Consider the following 15,146-nt stretch of genomic DNA (forward strand, 5'->3'; position numbering starts at 1 on the left):
ACAGATGGACATGTGGATCCTTTTATTAGTACAGAAGATGTGAAGAAAGAGCCAGGGAAGTCATGCTCCATCCCCCTGATCATTTTGATTGCCCTCTTCTTGACTTTTTCAAACTCTGCAATGTCCTTTTTTGGGAAAGTTATCTCCTCCTCCAATCTTTGCCCTTTTTCAAGAATATCCTAAACCCAGCTTGCAGCCGCCTCTCCTTTTCTTTTTGCATCTTCTGTGGATTTCCTTTTCAGATCTGTGAAATTCACGTAGACTAATCCAAGGCACAGGGCTAAAAACTGCTGCCGTGTATTTAGCTGCATTCAAGAACAAGGCTGAGAAACAAGATCTTGGACGCAAGCCATTGTCTTATTACTTATTAACTTATTCTTTTTTTTTTCCCTCATAGCCCTTGGCATAGCAAGGAGACTTGCTTTAATTATAAACAGGATTGAAGAAGCCACGAGGGGGAAATCGTACCGTATTGGAGCCAGCTAACGGCTGCTTTGCTGATTACACAGGCACTCTTATCAAAGCCGGCACAAAACGAGGGCTGCAAAGAGATTGGGCTGGAAGCTACCGGCAATGCAGTCAGTGCGTGGGAGACAGCTTGGAAACGGACGTAATTCTGCCGAATTGAATTCTCCACGGAGAACCTCTCCCTCCTTTCCAGGCCTGCCAATCAAGGAAACAGGAGACAAATATGAAACATATCCCAGGAGACTGTGAAATGAAATAAAATGTGCAACCTCCTGGCTTTTAATTTCAATGTCAGGAAAGGGAAAAACTTTTATCATAACACAACACCTCATTATTTGCAAAGTCCGGACAGAAAGAATTTTTTTAAAAAAAAAAGAAAAAGAAAAACCTCCTGACTTTTATCTTCAAGTCTCCCAGTAGCTGATGACTACTGCTTGGTCATCGTGCCAACCGTGAAGAGGCCTTGGCTGCACTCACTCATCTGAAAGGGTCATGACAAAATCTTCCCAGCAGGGTGGCTGGACGTGCAGACTGACCTATGCTACGCCAAGCTGTGTTGGAAGCCTTTTACTTCTCTTCAGTAATGGTGGGATAAGCAAGCTATCACAGTATTCAATCAGGGCTCCATTTCAGATTCCAGCTAAGAGAGAGGAAGGTCAGGTGGAGTCAAAAGATTTATTGTAACCGTTGATGGGGCATTTTTTAAAAAAAATTAAAAGGAAAAAGTGTATTTAAGAGCCTTTGGGTCAGATTAAACAAGACAGAGACCACAGATCTTTCCCTCCCAACATCTTCATATAATTACAGCTGCATGGGTGGCCAGTTTTGATCAGGGCTCTGCAGAGAGGGGTATTAACCATTCCATTCCTGCATAGCTTTGCTGACCGAAAATGGCCTTTTTTCAAGCTGTTGTTAGCTGTTTCATCCATTCCTACCCTGCTTATTCACCTGTACCCCCAGGTGGCTTATACTGTTCTGTCTGCCTCCATTTTATCCTCAAAATGCTGTGAAGTACTTTAAACTGTGAGTCTGTGACTGGCCCAGGGGAGGGATGCCAGTCCCCAGGTAGGGCCTGGGGATCCCACAAAACTTCTCCAGTTCCCCTGGAGAAATGGATGCTTTGGGGGGTGGAGTCTATGGCACTGTACCCCACCAAGGTCCCTGTCCACCCAGGTTCCGGACCCCAGATCTCTAGGATTTTCCCAACCTGGAGCCGGCAACTCTACCCCCCGACTCCCTACTGATGATGGGAGAGGACCCGACAATCCTAGGCCAGGTTACCCAGCAAGGTTCCATGGCAGAGTGGAGGTTTGATCTTTTGCCTGTCTCTACCTCTTCCCATGTGAGCCTCTTGTGGGGCAGAGTGGTAAGGCAGCCATCTGAAAGCTTTGCCCATGAGACTGGGAATTCGATCCCAGCAGCCGGCTCAAGGTTGACTCAGCTAGAGGGCGTCACCCCAAGGGTCAGACATGACCTGGTGCTTGCACAGGGGATACCTTTACTTTACCTTTACCTCTTCCCACAAAAAAACCTAAAATTGTTTACAGACCCAGGTATCAGTTTGTAAAACCACAAAACCTTTTCCTTTCCCATGTGGGCCTGTTCTGAAATGGGCCCTTATGTAGCTGTAACGGCATTTGCTGGAAGATCCACGCTCAAATCTCCCAGCCTCCCATCTGTTTTTCTCTCTTGTTGAAGTTGTATTTTTGTCCCTCGTGGCCATCTAAGGATGAATTATCACATGTGGTTGGCCTTCCAGAGGTGTGAGAAAAGAACAAGTACACATTCATCCTACCCTCCACGAATAACATTCCTGGACCCAAATCCTTAGTTCTGGTCTCAAATCCTGCCAGATATTGGTTTCATTAAAAACGCTGCAAAAATAGGTTAAAACAATTTTTGAAATCTGCATATTTGTCTAATTTAGTTTACATAAAAATAAATCCTTAGCACTTAAAAAAGGATACAGCAGCTGCCATGTAAAATGTCTCCCTGTTTCTTTAGGTCTTGGACCCTTTGGCTAATTATTTATTGGCCGGTTGCTTTAAGGCATCCATTGGCCTTAAAATAAAAGGGGCATGAATCTACGGACAGAGATAAAAAGAATTAAAAAGCAGACACCAGAAGATTATTCATCCATTCAGCATGCAATAAAACCATCTTGACCATCTGCCTGGAAGTTAGAAGAGATGGTGCAAAATTAAGGTGACCAGATTGTCCCACTGTTGGAGGGACATCTGTGGGTACCTGGCAAATTGTACTTATGTTGAAATTTATATATATATATATATATATATGTATATATATATATATGTATATATATATATATATATATATATGTATGTATGTATATGTATATATATATGTATATATATATGTATATATATATATATATATATATATATATATATATATATATATATATATATATATATATATATATATATATATATATATATTACAATACTATTTTTGTGTTCGATGCATTCTATGAAACTTTTTGTTACTCCATATAGACCAAATTTTTAATCAAGAACCCCCTCCCCCCGGTCAATGGTGTCCTGCTTTACCAATGTTAAAATCTGGTCACCTTATGCAAAATGGGACTCCCAGTAGACAGAGAGCCCCACACAGCTAAGAGACTGCTACCCAGAATTCTCCACTTCCCCTCTAATGGCTGACTCCTCTTCTGCAGACCTAGCAGTGCAGAGAAGTTCAGAAGGCAACAGGTGATGTTTTCTGACCCCAGAGACCATTCAAAGCTAATCATCCAATTGATCTGGGGATTCCCTTGGGCTTGCAGAACCTTAAATTGCAGACATCACTGGCTGCATTGTGCAGATTTCTTTTTTCCACTACATGAGAGCCAGCCATTGGCTATTTGATAGGAGGACATTAAAATTTGAGACACACATTATGTTCACTTATTGTTTATTTTAATTGTGTGTGTGTTTTTTTTTATCCAGACCATCAGCCAAAAAGCACAGGTGGCTGGATGTGGGTGGATGTACATATTTTAAAATGTTATTTGGGGAAAAAAACACAATAATAATAAAAGGGCATGATCCAGTCCTCCTTCCTGAGACAATCTAACCTCACTTAGCACAGTAATGGGCTGACGAATTGAGGAAGCCACCCATCCTTTGGCTGTGTCACTATTTATTCAAGATCCTCTTGCGTCATAAAGCTGAGCACACACACTGCAGTGATGGGAAACTGAATAAAGGGACCCTCCGCAGTCTACAGCAGAGATCTGAACCAGCGGAAAGAGCTCAAGTCATCAGCTGTACATGACATTATGTGTTTTGAGTTTCCTTGTGATCCAGCCAAACAAGGAAGCTGGGTGGCGGCTGCATTGTTCTTTCAGGCAGATGGGGGAAAGATAGCTTGTGAGCCACAAGAAAATTTCTTAGCCAGCTAGAAGGGAGCTGTATCATTCAAATCCCTTCTAATCTCCTATCAAAGCCCCTTGTTGTGACTGATAACTAAGCCATAAAATCACTTTTTTTTTAAACTAGCAGGCGTCTGGTGACCATTTCATGCCTAGTAAATCTGTGCCCAAGCAGCAGAGCTTCAATGGCAAATGTGGGTACAGGTTCCATGTTCCTTTAGTTTTTGTTTGTGTGTTTTTTAACCGATGCAACTTGGCATAGAAAATTAGCATGGCAGGGCAAAGACCGTTTATGCACTGGGAACTTGTGCAGGAGCACAAATTGGGGGCAGATGAGGTGCACCAGTCCAAATGCTCCCCCGTGTGGGTGCAGGAAGAGGTGGGGCAACCTGCTACGACTAAAACTCCAGCCTGCAGCCCGGCATGAAACCTCCAGTGCATAAACGGTCAAAGAGTTCTTGACTTAACCTTTTCCCTGATACCCCTGCATGCATGAAATTTTTACTGTAGAGAGGAGCATTCATATATGTCAGTCTCCACCTGCATTCTGAAGAGGCACAGCCGAAACATATGCTTACCACTACACGGAGAACAAGGCTTTGTACATACAGGGGAGTGACATGGCATTGAGTGGAAGATTAGCCAATCTCCCCCTCATGGCTACAGAAGGTGATGGAGCCAGAGTGAGAGGGATGGTAGAGGCCACCAGCTGTGGCACTGGAGGTAAGGCATGAGGACCATACCGTATAGAAAGAAGATCAGCCTCATACAATATCAGGGAAGAAGATGATGCATGTGAAATCCACTCAGAGCTATTTGAACCCCGGGTGGCTAACTTATCTGGCATTCCCTGAGAGATTTTGCACCAAGAAGTGGAGGAGAAGCTCAAGGATGTCTAAGCCCTTCCCTCTGAGTTTAAGGGGGTTTAAGAGAAAAGGGCTTGAGGTGTGCACCAGAGGCACAGCAGACCTGCACCTGTAAATTGCAATGTTTTAGTTGAAAAGAAAATGTCCTCGCAGCCATTATTATCAAGGTGTGTCAGATCAAAAGTAAACATCATTACCTTCTAAAGCTATTCTCTTGATCCTTTTCTTAAAACTGGGAGACTGGATAAACTGGAGTTTTGAGATCCATTTGCAACACCAAAGCAGTAGCAATCAGGTTCAAAGCTCGTTGCAGCATCAGGTAGAATGCCATCCCTCTATTTCTGCACCAGCCCTTGGTGAATGCATGGATCGACGCTGTGACCAGTGTCCTGAGGCCTACACATGAAGCTGCCATATACTGAATCCGACCATTGGCCCATCACGGTCAGCACTGTCTGGATCTCTAGGCTCCCAGGAAGACATCTTTCCTATCACTCGTCCTTTTAACTGGAGGTGCCAGGGACTGAACCTGCGACTTTCTGCATGCAAAGCAGGGGGTTCTTCCACTGAGCTACATCCTCTCCAAGATTCCACTGAGCCATGGGCTCAAACCACGTGACACAAATTTCCCCACAAACTTCTTAAACCAGGAGTCTGTGAGTTTGAAAAGGATGCTTAACCCTTTTCCTTTAGCTAGCTGCTTTCCAACTTTAAAAATCACTTACCATCACCTAAAATTTACTGCTCTACTTAGACAATGGGGTAAGGAAGGACGTGTACTTACAACTTTCTCTATACAAGGAGAAAAGCAGTTTAGGAGGTAGAATTTTGAGCCGAAAAATAGGGTGAAGGGGAAAGACTCCACAGCCCTCTTCCTTTACTGTGTCTTTGCGTGAACCCAAACGCTTGGGGATGCTTTAGGCTTAGATTAAACTCATTAATCCATCTGCACACGATGTCTTGTTTGAGCCTAAAACACAAGTCAAGGACTACAAATTTCCATAGAGAACTAAAAATGCCACCTTAAGCACAGTTACATCCTTAAAAGTCTATTGAAGTCAGTGGACTTAGAAGGGCAACTCTGCTTAGGAGGGCACTGTTAATTTCATGACGGACAGGTCCTTAACCTCCAGGTGAGAACCAGAGATCTCCCAGAATTATGACTCATCCCCAGCTGGCAGTGGTCCATTCCCCTAGAGCAGGGGTAGTCAACCTGTGGTCCTCCAGATGTTCATGGACTACAATTCCCCTGAGCCCCTGCCAGCGTTTGCCCTAGAGAAAATGGCTGCTTTGGAGGGTGGACTTGATGGCATTACGCCCTGTTGAGTCCCCTCTACTCCATTCTTTTCTACCCCAAAAACCACCAGGAATTTCCATGGATCATGGATATAGATTTTCTAGCCATTACACCAGGCTGTTTTCCTTGCAGTTAACAAACAAGCAGCTAATGAATGTATTAATCTTCTCTTCTGCCCAATAACAGACTCTGACTTTCAGCAACACGGAGGGTATTGGGCTTGATGGCCATTCTGTTTAATGGAAAAATCATCTCTTTCCATCATACAGAATTCATGCCACTCCGTAATTAACACTCGCCCACAAAAGCACTGCCCCTGGCTTGGATTCAAAGTCAACTTGTGTTTGTAACGGAACACGCAGAGCATCAAAAGCGACAGGACTAATTGATTAAAAATCAATATTTAAGAAAAGAAAGCTCCAGTGCAATTGTGCCGGAGGGGAAATTTGCCTTCTTCACACTAATATAAATTATAATTAAAGGTTTGATGAATAAAACATGATGAGGCTAATTTTAAAACCCTTTGTGGTATCACCCCGGCCGAAGAATTTTCCACTGTCTTTGTGCAATAAAGTAAGGATGTTGGGTTTGTTGTTTTTTTAAGCCTATAAATAACCCCTCCATGCACGACTGAGAAACAACAAGTCTCTTTTATTATTTAGGCACGCTCATAAGTCCGAGAAAGCCGACTCACGGCAGACTGAGAGAGTGTGCAAACATTTGGGGCTGTCCGTAATTAAGCAAAGCACATGGACTCCAAATGCTTGGGCAAGGGGGGGGGGGAGGGGGCAAGGGGGCCCAATGCTGATGGGTGCCAGGTGGTGAAACCCCATTGAGACCAAGGAGGACTGCAGACATGTAATCGGGAACAGATTTTGAAATTTGGCAGAGGAAACTGCAGCTTAAAACAAGAAGGCTTCTCCCAAGGTGCAAGTCCCCATTCCAGAGTCATGTTTTTCATTACCCCTCCTCCAGTTCTCCAAATCCTGTCATTAATAAAGTTTACCATGCCTTTCCTCCCATGCAGCAAGTGGATCGTGCCCCCTGTTTATAATTAATTTTATTTTACAGAGCTTGGTTTCAAACACTAATTATTGCCAGGATTCCATAACAAGCTGTAGGCTAACAAAGACGCTCAAGGCTTGGCTAAGCTTCCAGTATGAAAATGTGTATGCTATATATTAATTAGAGACACTAAAGGAAGACGAAGGGCGGAGCTGAGGGGAAGTGGCAGGTGCACCGCTGAGCAAATGCTTGTGGGGTACAGCGAAGGCTGAGGGCAACCTCCCCTCCCTGCCACTCCAAGCTAGCCGGAATACATGAATGGCCGATGAAGGGAAGGGAGCGGATGAAATAGTCAATTTTACGGGTTTTTTTTACCTTTCGTGAAATGGTATGAATGCAAGGTGGGGTGCAGGGGAAGGGGTGTTACACGTGTGTACCCAGCTCAGAAAAACAATGCTCAGGCCCCGAATGAGCTGCCTCCAGAGCTGTCATTTCCATCGCCTTTCATTCTTCTGCCCCTGAGAAAGAAGCTGATGGGTGCAGCTGATCTCTGTCTCCTCCACTCAGGGCAGGAGAAGGAACAAAGGAAGGCAAGGGCCCCATCCTTAGATTTGCATCCGCCAATTTGCCAGGTGCCTTAAGCTTTTCCTTGGGAGCACAAGACAGCTCCGCTGGATCAGCCCAATGGTCCACATTGTCCAGCATCCTTTTTCACAGAGTGACCAACCAGTTGCCCTACAAGGTCAACGAAGGGCACAGAGCCTCAGACTTTCCCCATCATGTTGCCTCCTAGTATTGGGCCATGGAGACTGAACACAAAAGGTAAGATATCAAATAAGGAAGAGAAATAGCTCACTTCTTGTCCTTCACCTCAGTGGTCCCCAAACCTTTTATCACCGGGGACCGGTCAACGCTTGACAATTTTACTGAGGCCCGAGGGGAGGGGTAGCCTTTTGCTGAGGGACGTCGGCGCTGCCTGATCCCCTGCTCCGCTTGCTTTCCCACCAGTGCCCCTGACTTCCTGTTGCCCGCTGGGGGGTGCTGCCAGCAGCAGCTGTGCAGTACCATGCCGAGGGGGAGCCCCAGCCATGGCGACCGCCTGAAAGCACCATAGGTGAGCCAGTGGCAGAGTGGCAGGGCAGCTCCCAAGGAAGCAGCCGGGGAGAAGGACAAGGAGGAGTCACGGCCCTGTACCAACTGATCCACAGACTGGTACCAGTCCCTGGACTGGGGGTTAGGGACAGCTGCTGTACAATACCTGCTCTCTGTGTTAAAGGTATAAATCCCATTGAAGCGCACTGGATGTATCCCTGCATACATCCGGCAAGGAACGGCACTACTGTAAGGCTGCAATGTTATGCACACATAACATAAGCCTAGGGGTAACACCCATGTTTTCAAAAAGGGTAACAAATGGCATGAGGCTCCCCACACACACACACACACACACACACAGTTTCTTGTTAGGGCTGCCAGGTGGCCCCTGGCCACCAGCTGTGGGTGGGGTTTCAGAGCCAGGTTGGGAAGCTCCTGAAGATTTCGGGATGGACAGGGGCCATCCCCAGGTCGAGGGGATCCCCAGGTCCCTCCTGGAGGCTGGCATCCCTATTTTCTGTAAATAGCACTAGGATCAATTCTAGGGTGGCAGCACTAGGAACAATTCTCAAGTATTTGGAAAGTGGAGGGAACTGGTGCTCTCCTCCGCCTTCCCAGTTTCTCAAAAATGATCATCCGTGCTCAGTCTGGAATGCCCACAATCATATGCCTATTTAAAGCAGCCAGATGATTGCAAAAATTCCTGGGGAGAGAAAAGAAGTATAAATATCTCCAAAAGCACTATCAATACTGACCACAATTCCAAACAGCATTCAGCTCCCTTCTCTATTTTTTAAGTGTCAAATGTTTCCGTATAGTTTTGGAAACTCTCGGGCAGAATGAAATTAGAAGGCGATGGATTTATGGCCGCGTGCATGGGCAGGATTCAGCTGAGACCCCACCCGTTTTTCTCAATTCAGAAAGCTGCCCGCAGTTATTCTACCGAGTCCTCCCCCTTTTCAATTGCCTTAACAGTTAAAGGTCTCAATTGTGGGCTGATCGAGCCTGACTCTCTTTTCTCCATGCTCGGTCACAGGCATATATAAGTATCAGAGCAATCTGAAGTCCCACCAGGATTGGGACCAGAGGTAAGTAGAGTGCAGGGGCACAGTCAAGAAAAATAAACAATATAGAGGAAGAAACATCACTTGTAAAGTCTGGAGAAGATTGTCCCCAACAGGTTGTACCAATGGTGGATGTTGGTATAATAACAGATAAGAATTCTAGCAGAGTGCGATGCTAGTTTGCACAGGTGAGTTTGTGCTGTATTACTTCAGAAGCTCAGACACAGTTGTATAGTAATAATCCCTGCATCCTGGAAGACATATCCCTGATGTATTGGTATTCTATGTGATTTTTTTTTTCAGTGGATGAGCACTTAATCTTTTGTCTTACTGCTTGTTGTGTTACAGAGGATCAAGTCAGGGGAGATTATGGGAGATCTATGATTAGATTGCTTGCTTTTCTGAGGGAAGAGGGGCGTGACTTGGATGACGAGGACGATGGGAAGGAGCTCCAGACCCCTCCTAAGAAAATAAGAGGGACCTGATGGATTGGAACAAGGGTTCATCTAGCCCAGAATTTTGTTTCCTACAGTCAACAACCAGGATGTACCTGGAAGTTTACAAGTGGGGTAACAAGAACAGTAGCCCTTTCCCACTACTTGCCTTCTCCAGACACTGGTGCACTGTCTTGGAACATGGAGGTTCTATTTAGCTATTGAATGACTTCTTTTTGAACATGGCTAATCCCTTTTAAAGCCAGACCCAGTGATCATCACCACACTTTGAGGGCAGTAAATTCCCCAATTGATTATGCATCATGTGACAAAGTAGTGTTGCTGGACTTCTTGCTTATCTCCCTATTCCAGTAAATATTTCACCTGTTCTTTGCAACCTGGACCGTTCAGTATTTTCCAGGAATCGATAAAGTGGCCAGTTGACTGGACGGGGGGTGGGAATCACCCTGTCCCTTTAACAGAGGCTTAATGTGTAGAAATGGAGAGCTGAAGCATTTCATAGCATGAAGCCAATTGCATCCCATGATAAATAACAGACAGGATGCTTTTCTCCAGGCCAGCAATTTTACTCTAGGATTCCAAGCTGTCCTTAGTGGTACCACTTACCATTTGGAAAGAATATGATTTGCTCCATGGTCATCTCTAGAAAACAGATTTACAGCTCCTCAGCATTGAAGGTGGCACAACCAAGGACACATCATGTACACACAGGCCTGATTACTGTATGTATTCACAGGTTTAAAACATATTTTAGCATTCCAACCATTGGCCAGTATCACTAGCCATAAATGAGAAACTAGAGTGCGGGATGGTAGCTATCTTGGGAAACCTTGTGACTGATGAAACCTGGGCTCCAATCTGATTGGCTCTGAAGCTCATTCGGTGAATTTAGGCTACTCACACTGTCTCTCAGCCTACCCTACCTCGCAGGGTTGTACGAGGGAGGAAAGAACCCTGTAGGCTACTCTGAGTTCCTTGGAGGAAACGTGAGTTAAAAATATACAATCGACAGAAATGAACAGAAGCAGCGCAACCCCCAGAATGAGTTACAAGAATCTGGGTTATCTGGTGTATTAATACATTGACTTATGGTGTGCATGTTTGAAGAGACAAGTATGTTGATGTTCATGGGGAATCCTTTTGTTTATTCAAGAATGCCTTCAAATAGCACAAGATTATATTTAAATACTAATGCCTTTTTAAAAAATGCAACGCTCTTCTTAGTAGAAATAAGTGATAGGAGAGATAGGGGGTACATCATAGATATATGCTTCTTCTATCTTATAAAAAAACTCTCTTAAAACTCTCTGGCCAGGAAACAGGTTGAAAGAATTTGACAGGGAAATTGTGCAATCTGCTCTCTGGCACCACCACATGATGGGAAGGTGTAACTGCGGCCCTCCAGATGTCCATGGACTACAATTCCCATGAGCCCCTGCCAGCGTTCGCGGCCATCTGGAGGACCACAGCTTGACCACCCCTGGTGTAAAATGCACAGTCATCGAGGGTACTGAATTAGAGACACAACAGAGCAGGAGGGAGGGGACTTTCCCCAAAACAGAATGTACTTGTATGGCAGAATCAGGGGAGGGGGGATTGCTCAAAGTAACTTCTGTCTTGAAGAGATGGAACTTTTTACCACCCGAAGAAGTCATGCCTTACAAAGTAACTTCCGTTCTACAGCTATGTGATGCAGTAGAAGACCATTAGGTTTCCTTTTATCTTAGAGGATGGGCAGTCTTAACATTCATCTGTTTAAGATCTCCCTTTGGCTTAATTTGCAGTGCCTTACAACTGATTGTAGTTGGGAGTTCCTACACTGCGCAGAGGGTTGGACTAGATGACCCTGGAGGTCCCTTCCAACTCTATGATTCTATGGTATTATTTCACGGCACCAAAATCCTGCCACTGAGTTTCAGATGCCAATGACAGAGATGGTGGAATGGAATGCACCACTTTAGGAGGGGGGCATTCTGGAATGATCTCTTCCACGGGGGGGAGGGGGGACATTTTACAAGTAGAATGCTACCTGGAGTTGCCAGCTCTGGGTTAGGAAGGCCTAGGGAAGATAGTGAGACATGGCCATCAAGTCTTCCCTCCAAAGCAGCTGTTTTCTCCAAGTCTGATCTCTGTCCCCTGAACAGCGGTTGTAATTCTGGGAGATCTCCATCCCCCACCTGGAGACTGCCAACCTACCAAATCCACAGTACCTTTCCTTTGCTTGTAGTTTGCAATGCAGAGAGGAAAGGAGGCCCACAAATGCTCTCCTTACTTCCCTGTTAAGATGATGCAGCTGATCCTCCATGCATCCCCATCCCAGTGAATGTTCATCAGCTCTGCTTCACGTATCTGCCAAACCAAAACCAAATTGCTACTGCTATTGTGCTTATGTATTTACATTCTCACTCCCACAATTCAGATAACTGGCTCATATCAAGAGACTGGAGACCCTGCCCTCAGGCTTACAAACTGGGGGAGGGGAGGACTGACCAGATGCATAAGAGGACGTCAGTCTGACATTATCTTAAATTATATGCAGTGGGGCAGGCAACCTGATTTTCTTTTGCAGGTGTTGTACCTGGGAACGGAAAGGTGCAACCTTCTACCGGCCCTTGAAGCACTGCCTGGTACCAAACACCAAAAGGGCCTGTGTAACGGGCATTCTGAGCACAGCTCTTGCTGGCAGAGAAAGGCCCAACGTCTGGCTGCTAATTCTCTAGCTGATGGCTTGGGGTGTCTTCTTGAGACGGTGTTCTTCCAGGCAAGGAGGCCCAGGACTAAGTGCAGTCTACCAGTTCCCAGGAAAGCTGACTCAACAGTGCTTTAAGGGCAATGATAAGGTGGGAACATCTGTGATGTACCCTCCGGCCACTGGTAGAGATGCTGCTGCAATGCATCACTTATCAGGCTAGCCATTGCTTGCAAACTGATGCAGGGAGTGAAGCACTGCGAGAGGCCCTGGCCTCAGACTCTGGGCACCATACAGGCATTTTCAAAGGAGGAGGTAAGCTGGGCAAAGAGGGTTCCACAGTAGAGGATCTGCTGGGCATGCAGAAAGTCCTGTTTCAGTCCCTGCCATCTCCAGTTCAAAGGACCAAGCTATGGGTGATACGAAAGGCCTCTGCCTGGAGACCTCCGAGAGCCACTACTGGTCTGAGCAGACAATAGTGACCAAGGGTCTGGCTCAATCAAAGGTAGCTTCATGAGTTCACTGGTACTTGTACAGTGGCAGCTGCAGCTGTCTTGCAGAATTCGGTTGGGCCATGGAAGTAGGGTTAACATAGGCTTAATGGGATCTTATCAACTCCCATGCCATGAAAAGTTTCAGCTGACATTTCGACTCAATAAGCATCTAGTAAAGGAACATGTTTCCAGGCCTGGGGGCAACCTACACAGAAGACAAGTTAAGAACATGCCCCTGGATTTTTGTTAAATCAGAGAGGGTAATTGGATAAAGAAGAATTGTTTGCAATTGGGGAGGGCGGGGGGATCAGCCAGAACTAGCCAGTGTTCAATGCTGCCTGGGCTTTTCCTCCTGAAATACCTGGTTTCAATCTGGGGATTCAAAGGCTGCCTCCCAAAGGGAACTTGGCTTGGGAATGATGTGGCCTAGGGTGCCTCACCACAGGGCCTGATTGATCCTTTTGCTTAAGGGAGGCAGACAGCTAGGCTACCCAGCTCCGCCTTGTAATCCCTTGATGCCGACTCTCGCTGGCGGAGCAAAGAAGCCAGGACCACAGAGGCCGTTCTGTGGCAGGCTCGTGGCTTCGCTCCCACTTAAGCCTCTTTGCTAACGAAATAAGATGTGGCTTTTTTAAGTCCTCTCTTTGCGCACAGCCCACAGCTTGCCGCTGCCAAAATGCAGATGAGAATAGCTCTGTTATAATGTGTCACCCAAGATGGTTTTGGAGTTGATTCGGCTGAGGCAGCTGGCTCCGCTCGGAGAAGGCACTATAGATTTGCTGCTCATTAGCCAATATTTCAGATCGTGTGTTAGAGGGGTGTGAGTGTGTGTGAGCAACAAAGAGAGAGAATGTGTGAGTGTGTGTATGTGTGTGAGAGAGAGGGAGAGAGAACCATGAACAAATACACTATCATCCACTAGGCACTATCCAATATCATCCACTAGCCAGGAATAAATTCTGAGGGGAAGGACAATGAGAGAGTGGCAGTCAGCATCCCTGTCATCTGGTTCTAGACAGTAGCTATACCTAGGCCTAGTGCGGAACAGGAAAATCTACTTCGAAAGTGCATTGAAAGTGCATTATCTATTGTATGCAGACTAGGTCCTGATCTCTAGACCAGGGCCTAGTCTGCACGCAAGAGATAATGCAGTTTCAATGCACTTTAGAAGTAGATTTTCCTGTTCCGCACAGGAAAATCCAGCCGTGAAAGCACATTGAAAGCACACTGAAAGTGCTCCATGAGAGCTCCCTGACCTTTCTCCTATACCCTGCCTTACTGGTCTCAGCTACAAGCTATTCCCAGCATTACTGTGAAAGCCAGCAACTGGTAGCTTCCATTGACCCAGGGATGGCGTTCTCACGTGGTTATTGTGCCTGGGGAAGGCTAAACAGGGCACAGAGGCTAAGGCTTTCTTCTGATGTTGCCTCCTAGTTCTGGGATTCAGAGGCTTAGCTCCTATGAACGTGGAAGTTCCCCTCAGTCACAATGGCTAGTAGCCACTGATAGACCTCTCATCCATGAATCTATGTAACCCATTTGGAGATCAGTTGTAATAGCAGGCAACCCTAACCTGCTAGGCCCACTCAGCACAATTGGATAATGCACTTTCAATGTGCTTCTTCAGCTGGATTTTCCCAAGCAGAACAGGAAAATCTGCTTCTAAAGGGCATTGAAAGTGCATTATCTAATGTGTGCGGAATGGTAATAAGCTCCATTGAATAAAATGAAAGGTGCTTTTGACTAGACAGGCATTGAAAAGCAAGCTGTGTATGAATGAAGGCAGCCCTGTAACATCCAGCAAGAGCATGAAACCAGCCTGAATATCTCTCTACGAAGGGAACAAGAAGAAACTTCACACCTATTGGTAACCAGAATTTTGGGACCATAAGGCGGGACGGCGGTGCTGCAGCAGCGGCGCGGTGGCCTCCCTCCCTCTGACTGGGCTCATCTCGCCTCCCGCACGCTTCTCCCACAAGCCCGTCTTGTGTGCCTGCGTGACATCGGTGCAGGTCAGGTGGGGGCTCAGGGCGGGCCTCTGTCTGGCCTCTGTCATGCTGGCCCGGGGGCAGGGAGGGAGGGAGGGAGGCAGGCAGGGAGGGAGGGGGCTCCTGCTGGAGGTACTTTTAAGCACCCGAGTGGGACCCAGGACAAAGACCAAGAAAGCATTAATGTCCCGTGGGAGTCGGGACGGATGGGCAGCTTAATAATACATGCATCTTAAGTAGCCACCTTGCCTATTATTGAAAAAGTACTTTTTACATTTACAAACAGCAAATATAAATTTCTCATGGTATCAGATTCTCCTCTTGAATCTTCTGC

General features: G+C 46.1%; 1 long non-coding RNA gene across 2 annotated transcripts in view; it reads right to left on the reverse strand.

The window, feature by feature from the left end:
* Positions 1-15,146, reverse strand: part of LOC143821796 (uncharacterized) — a 127,691-nt gene that overhangs the window by 52,851 nt on the left and 59,694 nt on the right. For both annotated transcript variants that reach the window (XR_013225911.1, XR_013225912.1), the window contains exon 2: positions 469-663. This is a non-coding gene — a long non-coding RNA (uncharacterized LOC143821796). The remainder of the gene's footprint in view (positions 1-468; positions 664-15,146) is intronic.

Source organism: Paroedura picta, chromosome 12 (assembly GCF_049243985.1).
Source record: "Paroedura picta isolate Pp20150507F chromosome 12, Ppicta_v3.0, whole genome shotgun sequence".
Lineage (NCBI taxonomy): Eukaryota > Metazoa > Chordata > Lepidosauria > Squamata > Gekkonidae > Paroedura > Paroedura picta.